The sequence below is a fragment of the Canis lupus genome, chromosome 29, assembly GCF_011100685.1.
Source record: "Canis lupus familiaris isolate Mischka breed German Shepherd chromosome 29, alternate assembly UU_Cfam_GSD_1.0, whole genome shotgun sequence".
Taxonomy (NCBI): domain Eukaryota; kingdom Metazoa; phylum Chordata; class Mammalia; order Carnivora; family Canidae; genus Canis; species Canis lupus.
In genome coordinates, this window is record NC_049250.1 from 7,214,453 (window position 1) to 7,240,175 (window position 25,723).

The following is a 25,723-nucleotide window of genomic DNA, read 5'->3' on the forward strand; positions in this document are numbered from 1 at the left end:
AGGCCGGCTGCATGAAGAGGTGTGCGTGCAAATATACCTATATGTGAACGAGTGTGAATTGGATGGTTATGCACCTGTTGTAGCTGAGTCTTTTGTAAAGAAAACGAATAAGCACAATTCATAGCTCCAACAAAGCTGAACTTCCTGCTTTATTCAAGAGGTAACTTACATTCCCTGTGCTCAGGGAAGTCAATGTGACCGAACGAACTTGGAAGCCATTTTTTTTAATGACTATGCAAACATCTCCTGGTTTTGAATAATTATTTCTCCCCTTCAGACTTCCTTGTCTACAAAAGAGAGATTCACTTTATTCTCATATGATGAGAAGGTACCTGACACAGACCATGACAAACTCACTCAAGAGTAATATTGATCAATGATGCCAATGTTTGATGTTATCAACACAAATTGATGGATGAAATTGTTGAATAAAAACTTTAAAGTAAATTTGGACTTAGAATCCTATTGGCAGATCTTCTATGAATAGATCCAAGCACCTGCTATGTCTAAAAAAAAAGAGTAAATTTGCAATTCCAAAGCAATGGACCAAGTCTTATTTATCATCCTTACTCTGGCTTCTGATGTTTTTCTAGTATTAGGTTTGATTGTCAAAGAAGCGTCTGTACTCTCCACATCATTCTTTGTGAGTAATAATGAGCTGGGTTTAAAACTATCGTTTCTTTCTCTCCATGTCTTGTGCTGGCCCTAAACTCCTCAGCAGTGTCATCTCCTGGCACCCCACATATCTCCTACACGTGGATCCTTCTGATGACCACCCCACAATCCTCTGTACCTCCTTCCCTGTGTGTATGCATTTTGCACTCCCCCCTTGGTTCATTTTTCTCCCTCACTCCCTTCCCTTCTTTTCTTCTGTCCATTGTTTTATACTTCTAGGAACAGTTATTGGGGATATTTATTGAAATGTCTTAAACAAGCTGAGGGCTCCTTCCTGACATGTATGTAGTAGGCAATAGGGAAAGGTTTGTTCAGTGAATGAGGAGTCCATCTTCAGTTTAGAAAGGTCACCTGGGGGCAGCCCTGGTGGCTCAGCAGTTTAGCGCCACCTTCAGCCCAAGGGGTGATCCTGGAGACCCAGGATCAAGTCCCATGTCAGGCTCCCTGCGTGGAGCCTGCTTCTCCCTCTGCCTGTGTCCCTGCCCTGCACCCCCCTCTCTCTATGTCTCTCATGAATAAATAAATAAAATCTTTAAAAAAAAAAAAAAAAGGAAAGGTCACCTGAGCAGCAGCATGAAGGTTGAGAAGCAGGTAAGAGTGTTAGGAGCCTGCTGCATCTATGCCAGCTGGAGATGATAAGGATCTGCTTTGAGGATAGAGCAGAGGAGAAACTTGAAATGAGAGAAAATTGAGTGGTAGAATGAAGATGACTAGAGACTGATTTGTTGGAGAAGAACAGGTGTACATCAAAGCAATGCGGGCAGAGAAGAATGAGAATTTCCACATTCATTGGGTAACTTAAGACCCAACCAGCTTAAAAGTCCTGTCCTCTCCTCCAGGCATCTTTTTTTTTTTTTTTTAAATCTCCTTCAGATTGAATTAATTGCTCCCTTCTCTAGATTTCCATCCTCTCTAGTGAATTGAAATGTTTTGGTTTTGTTGATTGTAAACATTTAATGTTATTTCCTTGAGGCTGAGACTGTACATGGTTTGCTATTATATCTTCCACATGTGGCATGACCACCAAAGGTCACAAATCCTCTGTAGATACCTGGGGACTGAAGCCCTGTTTAATGCTGTATACACTGGTTATTTTTCTTACATTTTCTTTCAACTGAAGATATTTTCCACTTCTGTGAATTTTTCAGTCTACCATGCAATGTAGATCAGAATTCCTTGAGCAACATACATATATATTTAAAATATTTTGTTAAAAAACTACTTTAGACAGACTTAAGAATTGCAAAGGTGGTAGAATGAGTCCCTCTACCTAGAATCCCCGACTGCTAACATCTTATATAACTATGGTATAATTATTTAAATTTAAAAATTGATATTAACATGGTATAATTATATAGTATAGTATAATAAATAATATAGTAAATTGGAATTAACATAGTATAGTACAATAGTATGTTATATTAATCAATATATAATATAGTGTAATTAATATAATAATATAGTACAATGTAAAATACTATATGTAGTATAATTATAGTATACTATAGTATAGTATAATAGTATAATATACATAATGATTTAATACTAATCAATGATTAATGTAAATTCTATTAAGTAAGCTATGAACTTGATTCAGATTTTTTTTTAAGATTTTATTTATTTATTTGAAAGAGAGGAAGACAGAAAAACAGAGATCACAAGCGGGGAGAGGACCGAGAAGCAGGCTCCCAGAGCAGCGAGCCCCACACTGGGCTCTATCCCAGGACCCCGGCGGGATCATGACCTGAGCCAAAGGCAGATGCTTAACTGACTGAGCCACCCAGGCAACCTGGATTCAGATTTTCCATGTTTTTATGCTAAGGTTCTTTTTCTATTCCAGGAACCAATCCAGGATATCACAAATGGTTTTCTTTTTGTCTTAGTCTTCTCCAATTGCTCAAAGTTCTTCCATCCATCTTTGTTTCATGATCTTGATGTTTTTGAAGGGTGCTGGCCAGGTGTTTTATACAATGTACCCTCCCTTTGGCTTTGTCTGATATTTTCTCAATCAGTGACCCGAGGATATGGATATGGACATTTCCCAAAGGAAATGTCCCCTTGTTGTCACATCATCTCAGGAGTACTTGATATCAATATGTTTTATTACTGGTGATGTTAACCTTGATCCTTGGTTAAGGCAGTGTCTACCAGGTTTCTTTCTCCATCATAAGTTACTATTTCCCCCTTTGCATACTATATTCTGCATAAGCAAGTTAAATCTAGCCCATTCACAATAGAAGGGGATTTAGTGTTTGCCTCCTGGAGGAAGGAATGTCAAAGAATTTGCACATATGTTAAAACCACTGCAGTAATTAATATTTTGGTGGAGCTAGTTTGAGGATATGCAAATGTCCTGTTTTTCCTTAAAGTCACTAATTTTAATACTCATCAATGGATTCTTTTTCTTGCAGCAAGTATTGCCATAGTAAATTATGGTAATTTTCTGTTTTTCTAGTTTTCTATACATTTATTGGTTGGAATTCTTCTGAAAGGAAAACTTGTCCCTTCCCTTCCATCTGCTTATTTATTCCATCACTTATTTATAACTGCATGGACTGGTGGAGTTTTATTTTATTTTATTTTTTTGTGTTAGAATCCAGAACTATCATTATTTACTTCATGGCTAAAATTGTTCCAGCTTTGGCCATTGGAGACATTTTTTGTTTAGCTTCCGTGTCCTTTCCATATGACCAATGGCTTCTTTTTTTGTTTGTTTTGTTTTGTTGTTGTAATATGAGCAGGGTAGTGGTGATTGTGGATATGCACTCTTTTTGGTACAGAAGGATGCTGCTCCAGGTCCATCTAGTATTTTCTTTGTCACAGTCCTAAAATTAGCATTTTCCCCAAGGAACTCTGATTCCTTTTACTGGAAAATATTATTTAGAATCCAGGATATGGACAAAAAATGTGCTGGTTGCTACTGTTTCTAGTCCCTTTCAGCAGACAGGAAATATATGTATGTGTACTAATACATGTATATGCACTATCTCTATTTCTCTATTTCTCTATTATCTATCTATCTATCTATCTATCTATCTATCTATCTATCTATCTATCAAAATAAACATGAGTTCATGATGATTGAACTCCCAACCACCACCACAAGGTTCCTTCTAGCATTCCCTTTGCTTATTTGCAGCTTTATTTGCAAAGCTGAAAACCTGCAATATACAATATATTTCCTTGTTGTCAACCCTCATACTTCCCTGTTGTAGTCAACCACTCACTCCACCCTCAACCCATAACAAGGGATTGCTTTTCTGCCCCTGTAGTCTTGCCTTTTTCAGAATGTAATATAAATGTAATCATATGATATATAGCTGCATGGGACTAACTTCTTTCACTTAGAAAAATCCATTTAGGTTTCATTCCTATTGGTGCATGAATCAATTGTTCATTTCTGTTTTATTGCCAAGTGATATTCATATGAATGGGTATACCACAGTTTACCCATTAACTTACCAAAGGATGTGTGAGTCATTTCCAGTTTGAAAAACTGTGAATAAAGCTGCAATTATTAATTAAACCGCTAATAGATTTTTGCATAAACATAAGTTTTCAATTTAAATGGGTAAGCACCTAGATTTTGTTGTTTTACATGATGATGTTCAAGTTTAAGAGTTCTTTAGATATTTTGGTAAGGAGTTTTTTTTTTTTTTATCACATACGTGATTGGCAGATATTTTCTTCTAGTCAGTGGCTTGTCTTTTCATTCTCTTTAACATCCTGTTGGACAGAGCAAAACCTTTAAATTTTGCTAGAGTACGATTTATCACTTTATTCTTTTATGGATCATGGTTGTGTTGTATTTCCAAACCTCTACAAAAAAGATCACATATTTTCTCCTGCATTTTCTTCTAGAAATTTTATAGTTTTATGTTTTACATTTAGTTATAATCCTTATTGAGTTAGTGTTTGCAGAAGGTGTAAGGTAAGCCTTGAGGTTTACTTTTTGCATATTGATATCTAATTTTTGCATTTACTGAAAAGATTTTCATTTTTTCATTGAATTGTTTTTGCATCTTTGTCAAAAGTCAGTTGGTTACATTGGTGCACATCTAGTTTTGGCTCTCTATTCTGTTCCATAGATCTGCATATCTATGGTTTCACCAATGCCATAGTTTTGATTACTATAAATTTATAGTAAGTTATGAAATTGTGTAATATGAGTCTTTCAACTCTGTTCATCTTTTAAAATATGGTTTGGCTACTCTAGGTCCTTTGCCTTTCTTATTAATTTTAGAATCAGCTTGTCAGGATCTACCAAAAAACTTGCTGTGATTTTGATTGGGATTTTATAGAAGCTATAGATCAATTTAGAAAAAATTGAGATGTTAACAATATTGAATTTCCCAATCTGTAAATATGGAAAATATTTAAATATTTATTCACTTATTCAAGACTAAAATTTATTCTCCATTTATTGAAGACTAAAATTTTCTTCATGAACATTTATAGTTTTCAACAAGTAAATCCTGCACATATTTTCTTCTCACATGCATTTCCTCTGTTTTTGCACCCACTCTTTATTGCTGTTGTGAATGGTGTTTTGGAGGTTTGGGGAAGTTGTTTGTTTTGTCTTTAATTTCAGTTGCTTACATTAGGAATAAGACTTACTTTTGTATATTGACCTTCTATCCCGTGGCCTTCAAAAACTCACTTATTAGTTATAGACGGGTGAAGCCATATGGGACTGAACTTCTTTTTTGGAAGATTTTAAACTATAATCTCATTTCTTTGTTACATACAGGCCTATTGACATTATGTATTTTTTCTTGAATGGCTTTTGGTAGTTTATATCTTTCAGGAATTGATCTATTTTACCTAAGTTGCCAAATTTATGAGGATAGGGTTGTTTATAGTATCCCATCATTCTCCTTTAAATATCTATGGGGGAATACTGATATTCCCTCTTTCATTTTCAATATTGGTATTTTTTTTCTTTTCAGTAACTAGAGTTTTATTAATTTTATTAATCTTTTCTAAGAACCAGTATTTGATCTCATGGATTTTTCCTTTTCTTCTTCTTTTTCTTCTTCTTCTTCTTCTTCTTCTTCTTCTTCTTCTTCTTCTTCTTCTTCTTCTTCTTCTTCTTTTTTTTTTTTGCTATTTTCAATTCATTGATTTCCATTCTAATAAAATTTAATAAATAAATGATAAATTTTATTGCCTTTCTTCTGCTTGCTTTGGATTTAATGTTTTTTTCTCTGGTTTCTTTGGTAGAAGTATAGGTGAACAATTTGAGAACTTTCTTTTTATTAATGTAAGCATTAATGCTATAAGCGTACCTGTAAGGACTGCTTTAGCTGTGTCCCACAAATTTTATATGATGTATTTTCATTTTTATTAAATTCAAAATATTTAAAATATTTCCTTGACATTTTCTCCCTGATCCATGGATTATTTGACAAATGTGCTGTTTAATTTTCAAATGCTTGGTTATTTTCCATACATTTTTTTTATTATTGACTTAGTGTTTTATCTCATTATTATATGAGAACATACTTTGTATGATTTCTATTCTCCTAAATCTGTCAAAGTTTGTTTAATGTCCCAGAATATGCACTTGAGAGGAATATACATCATGCAGTTGTTGGATGGAATGTTCTCTAATGTAGTTTATTTTATTTTATTTTATTTTATTTTATTTTATTTTATTTTATTTTAATTTTCCAATGTAGTTTAAATCAAGTTGAGAAATAGCGTTACTCAGATCATCTGCATCCCTACTTATTTTCTGCCTACTTGTTCTATCAACTACTGAGAGAGGAGAGAAGTCTCAGCTATAGTTGTGGATTTGTCTATTTCTCTTTTCAGTTCTACTAATAATTTTTGCTTTAGATAATTTTTTTAAGATTTTATTTATTTATGAAAGAGAGAGAGAGTGAGAGAGAGAGAGGCAGAGACACAGACAGAGAAGAAGCAGACTCCATGCAGGAAGCCTGATGTGGGACTTGATCCTGGGACTCCAGGATCACGCCCTGGGCCGAAGGCAGGTGCCAAACCACTGAGCCACCCAGGGATCCCCTGCCTTAGATAATTTGAATCTTTGTTAGGTGTGTACACACTTAGCGTGGTTACTGTTCTCTACCCCCATCAACTCCTTCAAGGAAGCTTCCTTAGGATCCTTACCAAATTTGCCTGAATGTCTGCTGGGTTCATAGATAGGAATCTTACAAAAGACTACAAGTCCCTTACTCTGCATCGCCAGGGATTGACCCCTCCTGGTAGCCCACACTTAGCCTTTAGTGATTTATTAAAAACATTCTCAGCTTAGTCTTCTTACCAGTTTCTGTGGTGTCCAGCAGTCTGCTCCAGGTAAGCAAAGGGTTGGGTTCTGTTGCTCCCTGTAGATACTTTTCTTTCTCCAGATTTCATCATGGTTGGTTGCTCTCCAACCTTACTTCTCTCATAGGTTTAAGAGAAGTTGTCCATTTGTTGTTCAGTCTTTTCCTGGTTGCAAAGGTAAGAGTAACAGTCTCCGCATTTCCAGCTGAAACTAGATGCCTCACAAATATTTTTGAGAATTGAAAATCTCTGTTTTTTGTTGTTGCCACCATCTCACTGATAGAAATTTATGCTATTTTGCCCTTTGACTTCCTGCATTTATAGGAATCATGGTCCACTCAAGCTCTCCGCTGGCAGAATATTACTTATATCTTTCTGGATACTTCCAAGTATTGACTTTCACAATGGAAATTGTGTACAGTTGACCCTTGAACAAACACACAGGTCCACTTATATATGGAGGTTTTTTTCAGTAAATAAGGTATAGTACTGTAAATCTATTTTCTCTTCCTTATGACTTAATATTTTCTCTTCTCTAGCTTAATTTAGTATAAGAATATATTATGTAATACACATAACATATGAAATATGGATTAATTAACTATGTATGACATTGGTAAGGTATCCAGGCATCAATAGGCTATTAGTAGTTAAGTTTCAGGGAATCAAAAGTTATGAGTGGATTTTTCAACTGTGTAGAGTGTCAGCACCTATAACTTCTGCTTCTGCTTTGTTTCAGAGTCAACTGTATTTTTCTGCTGCTCTTTTCTATAATTACATGTATCCATTCTATGTATCTGTACAATTACAGTGATGCCTTTTTGGAAACAAACTACTTATAAATCTCTGTGCCTTGTGGGGAGGGCTCACTGTTGAGTACATGTTAAATAAGGGAAATGATCATTTCAGTGAAAACTGTGGTAAACATCAGTCACTTTTACAGTCTCTAGAGCAGTATTTCTACAGTGTTAGCCTCAGCTCTTCTGTCTTCTAATCAGTATGTCTGTTGTGTTTAGGTAACAGGAATCATTTTTCTCAGAAGTATTTTCTGTTTTCCCTTTTTTTAGGGTTAGATTATTATTGGCCATAGTATGGTAATAGTCAACTGAAACTGAAGAATTACTTAACTCCAAAAAGTATAAATATCAATATTTAATGTTTGATAATGAATACCAATCATTAATTATCATTAATCTAATCTTATACCATTTGAAATTCGGTTTAAAACTGTAAAAAAAGGAAAAAAATAGGAAACAGTTTTTGAGCATAAGCCAATCTGAGACATCTTGATGTTAAGCAGTGATAGACAGAAAGCAAATTTATTTTTTAATAGGTTGACTTGATGGAAAGGGGTTAGAGAAATATGGGGATTCTGTTTTTCTGCTTGAGGCAATCTCATTTGCAAAACCATTTCAAACCAAAGCCCATCTATCACCATATAAATGATCTAGAATAATTTTTTCAGCATTGATATGTTTGGGTTTAGAAATCCCACTTTTATCTGGTGGTATTGAGGCAATAATTCCTATTGAAAGGTCACCTTCCATTGCTTTATCCTTTCTTTAACTCCTTCATACATCCAGAGTACACACATTTCCTTTCATGCAACTATTTTTCATGGCTGGTGGCTTTTCTGATAGACATAAACAGAGTATCACCCCAATTTGAGTGACGTTTTAATAATTGTTCAAGACAATTGAGAAGCTGATGAAAGACCTTGCTGCCATACCCACTAGTCTAATAGTTAGAGTAGTAAAAATGGAACTAGATGAACTTTTGATGAAACAGTAGTTGTATATATTCAGAATTCAAGAAATCTCACTCTTAAGGGTTTGCTATCATTTTCTATGGTTAGGTAAAAAGTGCCTGGTTAAAATATATAGTTCTAGTTGGAGAAATAGAGCATGATGGCTGTCACTGAAATAATAGTTTATTAACTTATTAATGGACAGTAGACATTTTCCAGAAGAGATTATAAGAGTTTGATTCCACCTGGAGGCTAATCAATTGTTAACTACCCTGGCATCTCTGCCCAGCTGTTGGCCTTAATGCCACCAAGTTAATGTTAAGTTAGTGTGAACTTTTTTTTTTATTTAAAGATTTTTATTTACCCATCCATGAAAGACACACGAGAGATAGAGAGAGAGAGAGAGAGAGAGAAGCAGAGACACAGGCAGAGGGAGAAGCATGCTCCATGCAGGATGCCCAACGTGGGTCTCCATCCCGGAACTCCAGGATCACGCCCTGGGCCAAAGGCAGGCGCTAAACCGCTGAGCCACCCAGGGAACCCTACTGTGAACTTCTTAAGCACAAAAAAGCCAAGGGGGTTGATAAAAGAACCAAAGCATGAAACTGATCATTAAAAATGGTTGGTGATTGCTAAACTATTTATATTTCTTTTTGGGAAGTGTTTCATATTTACATCAGTAACGATCTTTCTAAGGTTCCAGACATTCATGGTACCCTTCAAAGAGTGTAATAAAAGCAAACTGCAAACTTAGTAATCTATGTTTCCCTTCCTCACTGGTGATGGACTATTTTACTTCTCAGAATAACAGAAGAGATCAATATGAGCACAGACTTGGCGCTTGTAACAAAACTGCTGATTTGTGTTTCCCATAGGGCAGAGAAATAATAGTTTAGATTTAAGAGCTCTGCTCTTCTAATGTCTGCAGATACGTGGACCCCATGTGTGTTAGTAATGTGCTTAATAAGCCAAAGAGATGAGAATGCCGGTAAGAGTTTGAAAACAAGAATTGGCTTTCAAGATCCAAGTAAGGGTGATCCATCTGAGATAATCAACTGCAATTCTTTTACACAGAATATATACTTTTTTCCACCCTCAAACGTGCTTCATAATATATCCTTTTCTTGAAGGAAATTATGCTCCCTAGATTAAGATAATAATAGTGATGAAATAATAGTCTGTTACATTTATAATCAGTAATTATGTAGTCACCAAATAAGTAGCCAGTATCTAGGGAACAAGCAATTATATGAGCTATGATTACTAAAGAAGTAATTATGATGAAAGATACCCCCCCCCCTTTTTTTCTTTTAAGACTGACATTTACATAACACAGTCCCTAATCTGAAGAGGATGTTTGCTTAGGTCTGAGAGAATGTGCATCTCTCATGCACAATTTCATTCAGGAAGCCTTGATGTTCATGGATTTGACATTCTCAATTTCAGCCTAGTGACTGATGGTTTGAAGGACTGTGGCTTACTGTCACTAGTGTACAGCACGGACCTGAATCATTTGCTCAAGATTTCTGCGCAGGATTCTAGACTGCCTGGCACTCTGGTGTCATGACCTGCAGGGTCTCTCATCTACTGAGAGCAGCTCTGTGGTCCAGAACAAAAAAATAAAAATAGCCACTATCCTCAGTGATGGAGCTAGGGGAACATAGTTGCCGTGGTCTGCATGTCTGCCTCGCCTGTTGAAATCCTAACTTCCAAAGGTGGTATTAGTTGTTAGGGCCCTTGGGAGACGTTTAAGTTACAGGGTGGAAGCTTTGTGAATGGGATTAGTGCCTTATTATTCAAACTCAAATTAATGATAAGAACTGTCTCTTTGACAAACATATAAAGATTGAATTTTCTCTACTTTGAAATTAAAGGGCTTTCTTTAGTGTGTGTGTTTTTTGCCTTTTCCAATGAAGACAAAATTCAAAACAACTTTTTCCTCGTGCTGATATAATTTTCTTAAAAGTATAAAAATTATTTGTTAAAGGAATGCTATTATTTTTGTTTCAGGAATATAGATGGTCAAGTAGATACTTGGGTCTGCATTCATAGAAATGTATAGGACTGTATATTTGTTATAATTAGAATTAAACTCATAAAACATCTCTTGCAACTAACCTTTCACAGCTGTTTAGTAATGCTTCATGAGACATAGTCACATTATTGTCTTACACTTATAGCCTTAACTATGAAATCAAGTCTGAGTTACCTTATTCTTAATTTTACTTTATAAAGTAGAAATTAAATTTATCAAGAAAGTAATTACTCATTTCCCTTAAAAATTGAAAAAAAAATCAACCTTGCAACTCTTTGAGACTTTTTAATAGTCCACAATTTGTCCAAAGTAATCTTCAGTGATTAAAAGAAGGCAAATAGTAAGAAAAGACCCCATGTTAAGAGTGCACTTTCCCCAAGATAGTCCAATAGTACAACAGATCTGATCTAATTAATTCTCCAAGTTTAAAAGGGGGAGCATATTTTGGGGTTCTTGTTGGTTAAGTGTTCAACTCTTGGTTTCATTTCAGGTCGTGATCTCAGGGTGGTGAGATCCAGCCCCGAGATTGGGCTTTGTGCTCAGCGCAGAGTCTATTCAAGATTGTCTCTCCCTCTTCCTCTGCCCCTCCATGCCTCACACACACACTCTCTCTCAAATAAATAAATCTTTAAAAAGACCTAAAAGGGAGGCATTTTTTGAAGTTTTTTTTTTTAATACAGACACTGAATTCCTAATATTGCCCAAGTGAGCTGGTATCTATAAAAAGGTATGGAGAAATGCTTAAGAATTATGGGTCTAGGGTCAAACTGCTAGGGTTTAAAATCTTCATTCCGCCACTTCCTAAACAGGTGACAAGTAAGTGGCAATGCTTAGTGATCGTGAGGTGGGCATGTTACTTAACTTTGCTAAGCCTCAGTTTTCCCATCTATAAAATGGCAGTAATAATAGTACCTATTTATGGAGGAGGCAGATTAAATGAGATGTTGCAAGATAAAGTTCTCAAATAAGTGTTCAATTAATGTCAGTTATTATTTACTCAGCATAAGTACCAGCTCTATGCTAAGTGATAAGATAAACGAATCTCTTCTGGCATCTTTATTGGGAGCTGGAAATCTAAAAACATAATTGTAATTCAAGGTACAAGTTAAGATACACAGGACTGGAATCTTGAACTACTCCACTCCGTCTGCTCTACTAGGTCCTCGCCTCCCACATTGATGAGTTTAATTGTGATTTTAATGGAATTGTGACTCCTGTTTAACTTGTTTTATTTTACCTTTTTTTTTGCCTAAAAATGAGCATATTTAGATATACACCCTAATAAAAGAGGCTAGCAAAATCTGAAAAAGAGTTTTGCCTGTCAGCTGATGATTAACAATTTTTTTTTCAAAGATGCAAATATTCTGAGGCTTCTTAAAAAAAACTATCTGCCATCACAACTGATGTATGAGTATTTGTCTTTATCAGGGCTTGTAGTTCCTGTTCATTATAAAATCTTCTTTCTGCCCCCATTCGATTATGATGTAATGTATACTGAGTTTGTATGAGTTTAAATCTCATATTAGGAAATGGAGAGACAATAAAAAATGGATATCCATACAATCTGAAAATCCACATGGCAGGCATGTCTGTCATATTTCAGTTAATTAAAGCTAGATTTCTTATTTCCTACAGAACTTTGGTTCTGTTAGTCAGAAAGATATTCGTGAATCAAGATCAAAATTTCAGCTCTGGAAAGATTCACTGAGAGACAAACCTGAAGAAGTGTATCGCCGGGTTAGTTAATTCTGAATCTACTTAAAACAGATTGGCTTTACCCTGTAGCTATATTTGGAAGCTTTTGAAATCACTCTTTATGGGACCGTTTTTATTAATGGAGCCTGTGAAGGTTTGCTATCTGTGGCTGCTTGTGAGTATTTGGGAGCAGGAGCAGAAGGCTAAAATGGCTGAGTTCAGAACAAGAAGCACTATCAAGGTTTCTTCTCACCAAGTAAAATTTTCTATGCCCAATGATAAGGGGAAAATAATTATTAAATTTCAAAGACTCACAATAAGAGAATAGTAATTCCTTGCCAGTAAGCATAGCTATATGACAAAGAAAAATATTTCTTTTCAAAAAGTATGAGCTAGAAAAAGCAGTTCCATAATTCTTTATCACAATGTTTGCAAAACTTTTGCTAAATTCACCTGGGCACTCTTTACAAATCTAGCTTCCTGAGCCTGCTTCTGAACTGAGTGTCCAGGAAATGGGTGTTTGAATTTCTATTTTTAAGAACTCAGCTGGGGCAGCCCCAGTGGCACAGCGATTTAGCACCGCCTGCAGCCCCAGGTGTGATCCTGGAGGCCAGGGATCGAGTCCCACGTCAGGCTCCGTGCATGGAGCCTGCTTCTGCCTCTGCCTGTGTCTCTGTCCGTGTCTCTGCCCCAATCTCTCTCTCTCTCTCTCTCTGAATAAATTTTTTAAAAAATCTTAAAAATGAATTAAAGAAAGAACTCAGCTGATTCTTATGGCCACTTAAATTTAGGAGATGCTACTATGTAGGCTTAAATAAAAATAAGAGGATAGAAGTGTATGTGGCAAGTAATAATAGTTTTTGAAAAATAACATCTCATAAGCTAAAACAGAGGTCAGGAGTCTTCGAATATTTTTCAAGTATGTTGTATTCTGGACCAACAACAGAAAAGAACTGAATACCAGAATCCAGAGCTACTTTGCTTTATGGAAATATATGTGTGATATTTGGCCTTGACAAACCTGAGACTTATTTTCGAAGATACTGAAAGTGGGGCTTTTTCAGTCTTTGAGTCAATATAATACAGGACTAATCTCTTACCCTCTCTCTATAGACTCCTCATCTTATAAGGACTAGACTTACTGGTAATTTCAACCTTTTTGTTTGCCAGCAAAGGGTTTCCACTCTTTACTGAAATGGGAAAGATAAGGCACTGGAATCAAAATCAGCTGTTATTTAAATGGCTGGCCCTTAACAAAGCCCTAGAGAACTGAAATGAGTAGCATTGGATTAACAGGGCTTCTCTGGTCTTTCCCAATTTGTAATGGAGTTTCCCTGAGTCCATAGCTCTGTGGGGAAAATCTCCTTCTGTCCTTAACAGCCTAGGTGAATAGGTGGGCTCTCGAGAAATCTGAGTCGTTTCATGAGTGCCCAATGAGTCTTCTATACACTGAGCCTTTTGTGAAGATCCCTGACCCTGCTTCTAACTACCCCAGGCCCTGTTGGCTTTGCTGTAAGTTTGGACTGCTGCTCCTCACTCCCAAATCCTGTGACCATCCCAGAACCAACTTGAGAGAAGTGATGTACCGTGGCCAGCTTTCTGAATGTTTATCATGTTTGTACAATTTATACCTACTGATTCAGCAGTCACTTAGGTTTTATATGAAACCAGATCTCTGCCATTATACTTTTCAACCTTCTGTTGCCTAGGACCCACCTTTTATGAAAAATACAACCTGTTGTCTGTGGATCTACCCGTTCTTTTCACAAGTATTTGTTTAAAAAAAAAAAGGTCCAGTGGATTTTTGTCCAAGTACATCACTGCTGATGCAGGCACACCTTGTTTTATTGTGGTTTGCTTTATTGAACTTTGCAGATACTGCAGTTTTCACGAATTGAGGGTTTGGGGTAATGCACGGAGGAAAGAAGTCTATTGGTGCCATTTTTCCAACAGCATTTGTTCATTTTGTGCTTCTGTGTCACGTTTTGGTAATGCTCACAGTAGTTAAGCTTTTTCATTACTATTATAGTTGTGATCATGATCTGTGACCAGTGATTACAACTCGCTGAAAGCTCAGATGATGGCTAGCATTTTTTACCAATAAAGTAGTTTTTAATTAAGATACATACATTCTGTTTTTGAACATAATGCTGTGACATGCTTAATAGACTATCGTCTAGTGTAATCGTAACTTTTGTATGCACTGGGAAACAAAAAAAAATCATTTGACTCTCTCTATTGCGATATGTGTTTTATGGCAGTGGTGGGGAATGGGACTGCAGGATCCAAGGTTATGCCTGGAACTCACACAATTGTTCCACAAACAGCATGACACTTAGGATTTGGCTATGCTTTATTTCCAGTTACTTTTCTTTTCTTTCTTATTTTTTTAAAAATAGAATTCTTGCAAAGCCTTGATTTGAGTTCTTAAGATGAAAAGATTCTGAATATATTGGACTAGTTTAGAACTGCGTTCCCATTCCCCACCCCTCCAAGCTATTGAACAGTGCTGCCTGAGGCAAATACCTTGATTTATTTATGCTCCTTTTGCTTCTTTTTACTTCCAACCCTTCTGTGGTGATTAACCTTACAGATTTTTTTTTCTTTAATTTCCACACACCCTGGTCCCCTTTCATGTTGTCTGTGTAGGGTTTCTTTGTTGTTAGCTTACTCCCATCCTCTTCCATCCCTGTGTCTTTGTGTCAAACCCACCTTTCTTCCTTCCTTTCTCTTACAGAATTGCTAGGTCAGTGACCATACTTCTTAAATGCCCTGTGCCCTAACCTCTATGCCATCAGGGGCTTGGTTCTTTTACTGGAGCTGCTGCCTGGGGTGGCGCAGGTCCCACTGTGCACCTGGGGCCGTGCCCCTGGGTCCCTTCCTGACTGCACCCCTCCCGAGTGCAAGTTGTTCAAGTTTTCAACTGTAGGGACTACTTGTTTACAGAAACAAGAGCCCCCAGGCTAGAAAAGACGTAAAGCAATGCCGAGCTCACTTGTGATTTTCTAAGAAACCATGGGGCAGGAGATCCTCTCAGGCCACTAAGGCGGATGCAGAGCTGTGTCCCCTGGCACTTAGGGACTTGATATGAGAAGTACAAACATTGGGCTTCTGGTCAGGTATGCTGGCCACCCAACCAGACACTCTCCAAACTCAAACCACGGTGGCTAAGAGCATGAGATCCCTACAGGCTCCAGGCTGGCCTGTGTCCCTCTCCCCATGAGGCCCCACTCTGGCCTTTCCTGGGAGTTAGCCCCTATCCCAGAGCTCCCTGCTCATGTCCCCCTCATGGCCACCTTGCAGTCTATGCCCTAGACATCCTGCAGCGCTCAGCTTTCTTCAGAGTCTGCAGCTGCCCTCTTTCAGAGCAACTAAGTGACCGAATGCCAGGTTGGATTTCCTGACGTCCCAGAGTAAGAGTGGTTCCTTAATCCCCACTGAATAATCTGATTGTTGTGCAGACTGACAGTTTGGTGCCTCCAACAGCCACTTTTATGATTGTCATTCACCCCAGCAGACATTCCTGGAGTATTTTTGGTCAGCTCCTCATGAACCCTGATGACTATGAAAGGCCAGTCCACTCTCTCTGGCTGCTTCAGAGAAATGTCACTCGTCCCTGAGGAACAACTTAGATTCTACATAGGGTCTCAGTATGACCCACTTAGAGCTCCTCACAAGCAAGGTGACTAAACATCCCTTCTCCCCAGCAAGGGCTCAGGTTTGAGGTGCCCTAGGCAAACATGTCACAATTATCTGACACCGTTCTTTCCTTAGCTACCCCCTGGGCACCAATCTGTCATAGAGAGACTCTCAGGATGCTATAAGGCAGCCACATTTACAATCCTATATACATAACTTTGGTGAAACAGGATGTCTTTCAGCAAGGTTCACGGCTTCAGGGGGTTTTCAGATCATCTACTTCCTTAGGCACTGTCCTAGCACCAATCTACACAGGTCTCTTTTTTTACTACCCCTTTTCTGACTTTATAAGAGAAATTCATACCTACGGGGAACCCTAATGTGGTTTGTAGCTCTGGGACTCAAACACCTCCCAGGTATCAAATAAAGAGGTAACTCAATACTGTTGTTGAAAGAAGTCAGTGATACTAATTAATAGGTGCTAAGTATGGCTAACAAATCTTCATAGCTGGTTAGCTGGTTTCCAATTGTTTGCTTTCAACAAAATGGAAGGAAAATCTAAGGTAGTTTTCAGGTGATAGATTATTAAATATCATATTTTGTGACAAATGACTGTGCTTTGGAGCATATAACTTTATTATTTATTTATTTATTTATTTATTTATTTATTTATTTATTTATGATAGTCTCACAGAGAGAGAGAGAGAGGCAGAGACACAGGCAGAGGGAGAAGCAGGCTCCATGCACTGGGAGCCCGACGTGGGATTCGATTCCGGGTCTCCAGGATCGCACCCTGGGCCAAAGGCAGGCACTAAACCGCTGTGCCACCCAGGGATCCCTGGAGCATATAACTTTAAAAGAATACAATGAATTGAGTAGTTCACTACTAGGAAATCCCTTCCATTCCAACCATCAATGTGAATAAAATTTTTTATTCTGAAAAAAGGGAAGAAAAGGAATAGATACTGACCTTTGTCCATCCCAGCAATAAATAATTTTCACATACATGTATACAACCAAATTAAAAAGCATTATCCATCTCATTACTAGAAGCATTTACCATCACATTTGACTCTTAGTAATATCAAAAGTCTCATTTGTCTATGTTTTTGATTAATTATACACTAATAATGTAATGAAAACAAGTTTTGAAACACTTCAGAGATCTACAGTTACACCAAGTATTTTTCGTTTTCACTTAAAAATGTAGTTTTTCTTTCACCAAAGTCTAAAAGCCTAATCAATTAAATTTCCAAATAAGAATATATAATGTTAGCCTAAAAGACAGCAAGGGAAGTGAAATGGAAACAAAAATTCAAAGAGGAAAGGAAATAGAAAAAATGTCTAGTGGTTTAAATAATAATGCTTACATTTTTAGAGATAATTGACATGAAACATTATGTTAGTTTCAGGTATACAACATAATGATTTGACATTTGTTAGTATGAAATGATTACCACGATAAGTCTCGTTAATGTCCATCACCATACTTAGCTATGAATTTCTTTTTCTTGTGCTCTTCTCTTAGCAGCTTTCAAATATGTAATACAGTGTTACTAACTATAGTTACCATGTTGTACATTATATCCCAGGACTTATTCTTATAACTGGAAGTTTATATTTTTTGACCTCAGCTACTCATTTAGCACCACCCCCAGCCTCTGGCAATCGCCCATCTGTTTTCTGTATCTGTGAGTTTGTTTTTTTAAGCCCATGTATAAGTGACATTATATAGTATTTGTCTTCTCTGTCTGACTTATTTCACTTAACAATAATGACCTCAGGATCCCTCTGTGATTTCACAAGTGGCAAGATTTCTTTTTTATGGTTGAATAGTCCTCAAGTGTGTGTACTTGTGTGTGCACAAGCACAACATGTGTGTTTCACACTTTCTCTGTCCATTCATTGTTATCAGTGGACACTTGGACTGCCTCTATGTCTTGCCTTTTATAAATAATGCTGCAATTAACATAAGGGTAGCAAATATCTCTTCAAGTTAGTGTTTTCATTTTCTTTAGAAAATACTCAGAAATGGAATTGCTGGATCAAATAATGGTTATATCTTTAATTTTATAAGCCACTTCCATATTGTTTACAATAGTGGCTGCACCAATGTCCATTTCCACCAACGGTACACAGGCTTTCCTTTTTTCCACATCTTCACCAACACTTATTTCTTGTCTTTGTGATAATAGCCATTCTACGAGTGTGAGGTGATATCTCATTGAAGTTTTGATGTTTTGATTTGCATTTTTCTTATGATTAGTGATGTTGAGCACCATTATGTGTGCCTATTGACCATCTGTAATTCTTCTTTGGAAAAATGTCTATTCAGATCCTGTGCCTATTTTTTAATTAGATTGTTGGTTTGTTTTGTGCTATTGATTTGTATGAGTTCTTTATATCTGGTGGATATTAATCCCATATCAGATTTATCATTTGCAAATATTTTATCCCATTTAGTAGGTAGCCTTTTCATTTTGTTAATGGTTCCTTTTGCTGTACAGAAGCTTTTTACTTTGATGTAATCTCACTTGTTTATTTCTGCTTTTGTTGCCTTTGATTTTGGTGTCAAATCCAAAAAAAAATCATCACCCAGAATGATGTGAAGGAGCTTATTTCCTACATTTTCTTCTAGGAGTCTTATGGTTTCAGGTCTTGCATTCAAGTTTTTAATCTACTTGGAGTTACCTTTTGTGTATGATATAACAGAGGGGTCTAGTTTCATTCTTTGGCATGTGTCTGTCCAGTTTTCCTAACACTACTTACTAAATAAACCACCCTTTTCATTGTATATTTTTGGCTCCTTTGTTATAAGTTTTTTTTTAAGATTTTATTTATTTATTCATGAGAGACACAGAGAGATAGTGAGAGAGGCAGAGAGAGAAGCAGGCTCCATGCAGGGAGCCCAATGTGGGACTCGATCCCAGGTCTCCAGGATCACACCCTGGGCTGAAGGCGGTGCTAAACTGCTGAGCCACCCGGGCTGCCCTGATTTGTCATAAGTTAATTTACCATATATGTGTGGCCTTATTTCTGGGTTCTTTATTCTGTTCCATTAATTTATGTGCCTATTTTTAATGCCAATACCATACTGTTTGGTTACTATAGTTTTGTAATATAGTTCGAAACAAGGAAAGGTGATGCCTACAACTTTGTTCTTCTCAAGATTGCTTTAGCAACTCAATGCTTTTATGTTTCCATATTTTCCACATATTTTTTCAAAAGGATAATTTTGGCTGTCAAATTGCTTTGATATTTAAATTCTATTGCAAATATTTTTAAAATGATAAAATTTAAAATGGCACCAATTTTACATCTTTTACCATTTTTAAAATTATAAGAGAAAATTTTAAACTTTCACTAAATGGCAGAGAATGTTTCTAGTTTTTGAAATTCTTTTGAGTATGCAAACAAATCTATGAAGACTACTGTTTAAGACACTGACCGTGGTTTCTAAAGTAGGAGGCTACTTATAAAAATCACTATGAGGTGCTTTTATATTTTATCAAAACTGAAGCTCTTGTCACATCCCCAAATCTGCAAATCAGAATCTTTGGCCTTGTGACTTGTGAATTTAAAGTTTTATAAATCTCTCTCAGTCAATCAGCCAAGTGGTCGGCTTGCTGTCCACTGCTTTATGGCACCAAAGGACACAATCTAAACTGCTGAGACCTTGTTGCAAAGCTTCTCTTCTCTAGCTCTTGGAGCTGAGTGTGGTGTCCTTATGCTCCCATTTGAGGTATCAGGGCAGCAGCAAGTGGAGTTGAGAGAGCAGTCACTAGTTCTGGAGAGAACTGTGCTTGCATTGGGTTCTGCTGCTTGCTGATTGTGTGGCCTGAAGCAAAACATTTCCCATCTCTGGGCCTCAAAAGTCCTTCTTAGGCTGTTCAGACAACAGTATGGCACCTGATACCTAGTGGTGTTTTAATAAGGTAGTTACCTCCTACTCCTTCAGAATGAATATAGTAACTCCCACATTAAAGTGTGATGCTTTCACTAAGATTTGAATCCATGTTTTCAAAGCTCATAACTGAGCATCTTAAAAATATTATGCTAAAGGAAGATGTATGGAGGGGAAAACAATCTGTATTCCCTTTTTATCATCTGTTCATTATGGATATCAGTCGGGAGAACCTTAGACCTGGTGGTTTACACTGTAGTTTCAGGTGCTGTCATGATGCCATTGATGCTTTAGGGTAATAAAGTTGAAGGCTACCCCAGCTCTTGATGATACAGCTCAATCATTGTCTCAGTGATCTTTGTATACTTATAATCTTCTTTTGCTCTGTGACTCTTTTAATGGGATGTATTCTCTACCTTCCTATTAAGTAATACATTGCTATTGTATTAATAACATTCAGTAAGAAGTATTCTTAACCACAACAACCATTGATGAGCTTCTTGCAAAAATTGGATTTTTGTTACTTTATGGGCCAAAGGTAAGCACTTTGTGATAATTTGAATGTAATTAAATGGATGGATAAAATAAGCTCCTTATGAGCTTTGTATTTGAAACTTTAAAATGGAATCTGTCTAACACTAAAGCACAGGCTTTAGCTAAATTTTTAAAAATGAAGTTTTATGACTAAGATCCTTGATTAAAAGTGGGAGGAAGTAAGAAAATTTCACTAAAGCTCTGTCTAATTTTATGGTGTTGCTAAGAATCTTGAGACTGTTAGAACAAATAAATGCTCAACTGAAAGTATCCACACTGGCCAAATAAAGTGTTTTTCTGAAAAATCAAAGGAAGTCTTGCCTAATTGGCAATACCAGGCCTTAGTATTCCCTATATGTTTTTCGTGAAATATTGAAATATCTCTATTGCGAATGCCATTGATCCTAGTAGAGCAGCCAAAAAGTGAAGAGTAAAAATATTCTTATATGTGTCAACCACATTGATGACTGAGATATCTGTGCTATCCTGTGTTATAGGGATTTTATGAGTAATGACTAGTCACAACAATGATGTTAACTGTCATCTGCTTTATCTGAGTAATTTGTAGTTTGGTGTCAAATATAAAACATAGCTTCCTGGGGTGCCTCAGTTGATTAAGTATCCTACTCTTTGGTTTTGGCTCAGGTCATGATCTCAGGGTTGTGAGATCAAGCCCTGTATTGGGCTCCCAGTGTGGGGTCTGCTTAAGGTTCTCTCTCTTCCTCTTTCTCTGTTCCTCCCCACCCTTGTACTCTCTCTCTTTGAAAAAGCAAAACAAAACAAAACAAAACCACAGCTTCCTGAACATAAGTAATGTTTTCATGAGGGGTAGTATAGGTGATCAAGAATCAATAAAGATAGTAAAAGAGCAACTTAAAACTGATAAAGAGGATTAAATTATTGAGGGTATAAATCAAGAAAAATTATAAATATAACTTCTAAATATATAAATATTTTATATATTTATAGAAATACATGTTATATAAACATGTATTTGTGTAGATACCACTCATGTGGATACCTTCATGTAAATTAAGAAGTGAGTTTCACTTTTGAATATGCTTGTCCTCAATTAGAAATTGAAATAAAATACTGATTTTGTTAAAAAAGTTATACTCCTATTTTAGAAATGTAGGAAAAATATACTTATAAATTTGTTGTAATAAGTAATCATTACAATGTGAATGGAACCCCAACTGTTGTGAAACATGCAAACTCATAAATGTAGGTGGTCCAGAGTCATTTTATGACATTAGGATAAATATAACAAACACATCTTAACCCCCTCTTTTGTATGATAAGAGAGATTATGTATCTGAATGTCAATAAAAAATACAATTTTACCTTAAATTTAACAAATTAATAGTCTGGCTTTTGAACCAGCTATAAACAGTTGGAAAGAGTATGTAAAGCAATTTTGAAAAAATAAAGAAAATATTCAGTTCACATATAAAGAAGCTCTTAAAAACTTCTCTCAATATAGGCAACAAGATCAAGGCAATGAATGTGTTCATAGTACTACTTCTTACATATTAATGTCGCATTGTAAAATTACAGAGTTAGGGATAATCACACAATGCCAGAATGTCAAAGGCATTTCCCAAAGCTACAGTGGACTAGGTTAGCTTTGATTTAAAAAACAATAATAGGGCAGACCCAGTGGCTCAGCGGTTTAGTGCCGCCTTCAGTCCAGGGCCTGATCCTGGAGACCTCGGATAGAGTCCCATGTCGGGCTCCCTGCATGGAGCCTGCTTCTCCCTCTGCCTGTGTCTCTGCCTCTCTCTCTCTGTGTCTCTCATGAATAAATAAATAAAATCTTTAAAAATAAATAAAAAATAAAAACAATAATAATAATAAGGTAAAAAAGAGAAGTTAAAAATCAGCAATTCCCCTATTTATAGATTGCAAAACTACAAAATTCCTTTTATATAATTTCAGATTACACTTAGGGATAGGAGATAATGCATCTAAATGCTTAGCATTATGTCTACCTCATGGTAAACATCAAGTAATTGACAGTTATCATCATCAATTCATCATGATTTCCTTTGATCTGAAACATCCATTAATAATAACTTACATTTCTTAGATGCTGTACAATTTCCAAAATACTTCTATACATGGTTACTTTATTTCATCTTTATCACAAACCTCCCTGTAAGTTATGTCCCAATGGCCCAGAGATGGGAACAAAACTCAGAGACATTCGTGATCTTCACGTAGCTTCAGACTTAATAAGCTACAGAATCAAGGCACAGTCTTTGTATCCTTAAGATGACAGTCTCAGGGCACTTGTGTGTCTCGGTTGGTTAAGCATCTGCCTTTGGTTCAAGCCATGATCCCAGGGATCCTGAAATTGAGCCCTGTGATGCTCCCTGTTCAGTGGAGAGTCTGCTTCTCCTTCTCCCTTTATCCATCCTCCCTGCTTGTGCTCTCGTTTGCTCTCTCTCTCAAATAAATAAAATCCTTAATGTGATGGTGACTACAATATGCCAACCCTCCTGATAGTAGCTATGTACCACTGACACTGGAGAAACAGACAAACAAAAACTCCTCTAATTAGATCAATAGTGTTGGATTTCATACAAAATAGTTACATAATAATATTAACTGCTAATGTTTATCCCAGGCTTACTGCATGACAGATATTGCACTAAGCATGTTGCCTGTATTATTCTTTAGTTCTCTTGGTATCCTTCTGAGATGAATTACTTCATCTTTTAGATGAAGATACTGAATGAAGATGCTTAAAATGGTTGCTTTCCTGAAGTCATGGGCCTGACAAGCTGCACAACCAATCAAACATACTAACTGATTCCAGAATCCTCAACTCCTAACAACTTCACTTGTATCAATTCACTTACCTCAATTAGACACTGCCATGTGGATCAGTGTGTACCCATTTATACATCCAAGAAGAGATGGAGAAAATAAGAGTATACAGGAAAATAGTTACAAGTACAGTATAATATGCAGAACTTCTGGTAGACATTTTAAAGTTTATATTCGATCTCTTTGCCAAGGAAGCAAATGTAAAAAGGGTATCAGTAAGGTTTTCTGAAATAGAAATGATCATAGTTTCTTTAAGCTTTTTTAATTATTTTTTTAAAGATTTTATTTATTTATTCATGAAAGATACAGAGACAGAGAGAGGCAGAGGGAGAGACAGGCTCCATGCAGGGAGCCTGATGCGGGACTCGATCCCAGGACTCCAGGATCACGCCCTGGGCGGAAGGCAGGCACTAAACGACTGAGCCACCCAGGGATCCCCTTTCTTAAGCATTTTAGAAATGGGTTATAAATCCAAACATCTAATTACTGAATCATTATATGGTACACCTGAAAGTAACATAAAACTGAATGTTATTTATACTTCAATAAAAAAGGAAATTAAAAAAAATCTTGAAAAATTGCATTTGGATTTGCAATATGTTGACATGGTAGTGTGACTTAGTGTAATTTTTTTGCTATTGAAGAAATGAAAGCCTTTTTAAAATGAAAGTTATAAGGGAGAGAAACCACTTGCAGTATTACTAGCTCTGCACAAGAGTCTGCAGCTCCTTGAGTTTTGGGGCATCTGTTCACAGAAACAACAGTGTTTTTAATGTTTTAATAATGGATAAACAGAAGGTAAGGAAGTAAGACAAACTAAATGTTTGTAAACAGTTGAATTTAACTGAAAGATCCTTTTAATTTATGTTAACTGATAATGAGGTATGGATTTATATGAGTAGCATTTCCTCTCAACAGAAGATTGTCTGAATCTCTTCAGGGATTTTATTTTTGCTATTTTTGCTTGCCTATTTTTTTTAAAGAGTAGAGATTGACTCCTACACAGATAATGAAACAACAGTGAATCTAAAAGTAAATCAAATGAATAAAGTTGACTTTGTATCTCCTAGTTGGAAGTTTTAGAGAAATCAAAATTAATCTATACTTCGGCTTTGCAGTGTACATCTGCAGAGCCTAGGACAGTGCAGGCAAACAAAAGACACTCCAAAATATTTGTGGCTGCAATTGAATTGAGGAGACAATGCATCTGAAAAATTTTCATGTCATTGGGACATCTCTATGCCAACAATTGGTATGGTGACAGACCCCATGCTGTTATAATGTAGACTTAGCTTAACCTGAACGGTAAGGAGAATACTAAGCTATATTTACACATTTGTCCTCTCTGAGCCCCCAAGTAACTTAAAATATGGGATTTTTCTCATAGTATTTCTGGGAAAATTGAGACCTTGAGAATTTATGTAATTTCCCAGAGAGTACACAGATGCTGTGGGGTGGGCAGCCTCCTCCTTCCCTCAGCTTCACCTCTTACCCTGTCTGTAGGAGAGCTTGCAAGACAGAGAGCTATCGGGAACTTTGTAACCAATATAAGAAATGGAGCTTTAGATCCAATTTAGGAATTTTCCAGTGTTCTGTGAAATGAGGGATGACTGCATGGCCAAATCTCAAGCCAATGCTCTGATGGCTCTGTAGAGGTACTGAAATTGCCCATTGAGTTTGTACAGCCTCCTGCTGCCTACATCAGTTGAGCATTTATAGGAAGAGATGGCTTCCAATCAATATCTTGTCCAAATTAGGCCTCTATGTTGTTTGGGAAATGTGTTATTAAATCAGATGACCTCTTAATATTAAAAAGGAGCATCCTTCTTCGGTTGCTAAAACTGAGACATCATTTCCGTGTTTACAGAATGGAGGCTTTGCTGTTAGTTTTGCTTAATATTACCTGCATTTAAGAATAGTAACTGCTCAAGAATTTTTCTCACTTAAGCAGACAGTGTGAAGAGAAAGGAACTGGTGCCAACAGCTATTCAGATTCTAATAAGGACGAAATCCTAACGGGGGAATTGGTTCCAAACGTGAAGGGTACTCAATAGTTTGGACTTGCCTTTTAAAATCTAGTGAATATATAATCAGCCAGGGGCATATGGGGCTCAAAGTTCGATATGCCATTACAGCCAATTGGCTCCAGGCCTTACGAGTAGGGAAATGATTTATAGAACCAGAGTGGGATGGCTACCAAGGGAGGTGGAGACTTTCCCTAAGAGGTTTATAGGAAAGAGCTAACCATTGTAATTTCTAGACGGCAGCAATACCCTGAAAAGATAGCTCTTCAAGGGGCCCCTTCCCAGACTTTGAATCTTCAGCACCTCCCAAATGATTCCAGACCAACAATGACTATTTCAAGATTTACCAA

The 25,723-nt window shown here is 36.6% G+C and overlaps 1 protein-coding gene across 2 annotated transcripts in view; it reads left to right on the plus strand.

Moving 5' to 3' along the window:
• Positions 1-25,723, plus strand: part of XKR4 (XK related 4) — a 442,293-nt gene that overhangs the window by 75,713 nt on the left and 340,857 nt on the right. The gene's annotated exons all lie outside the window — the stretch shown is intronic.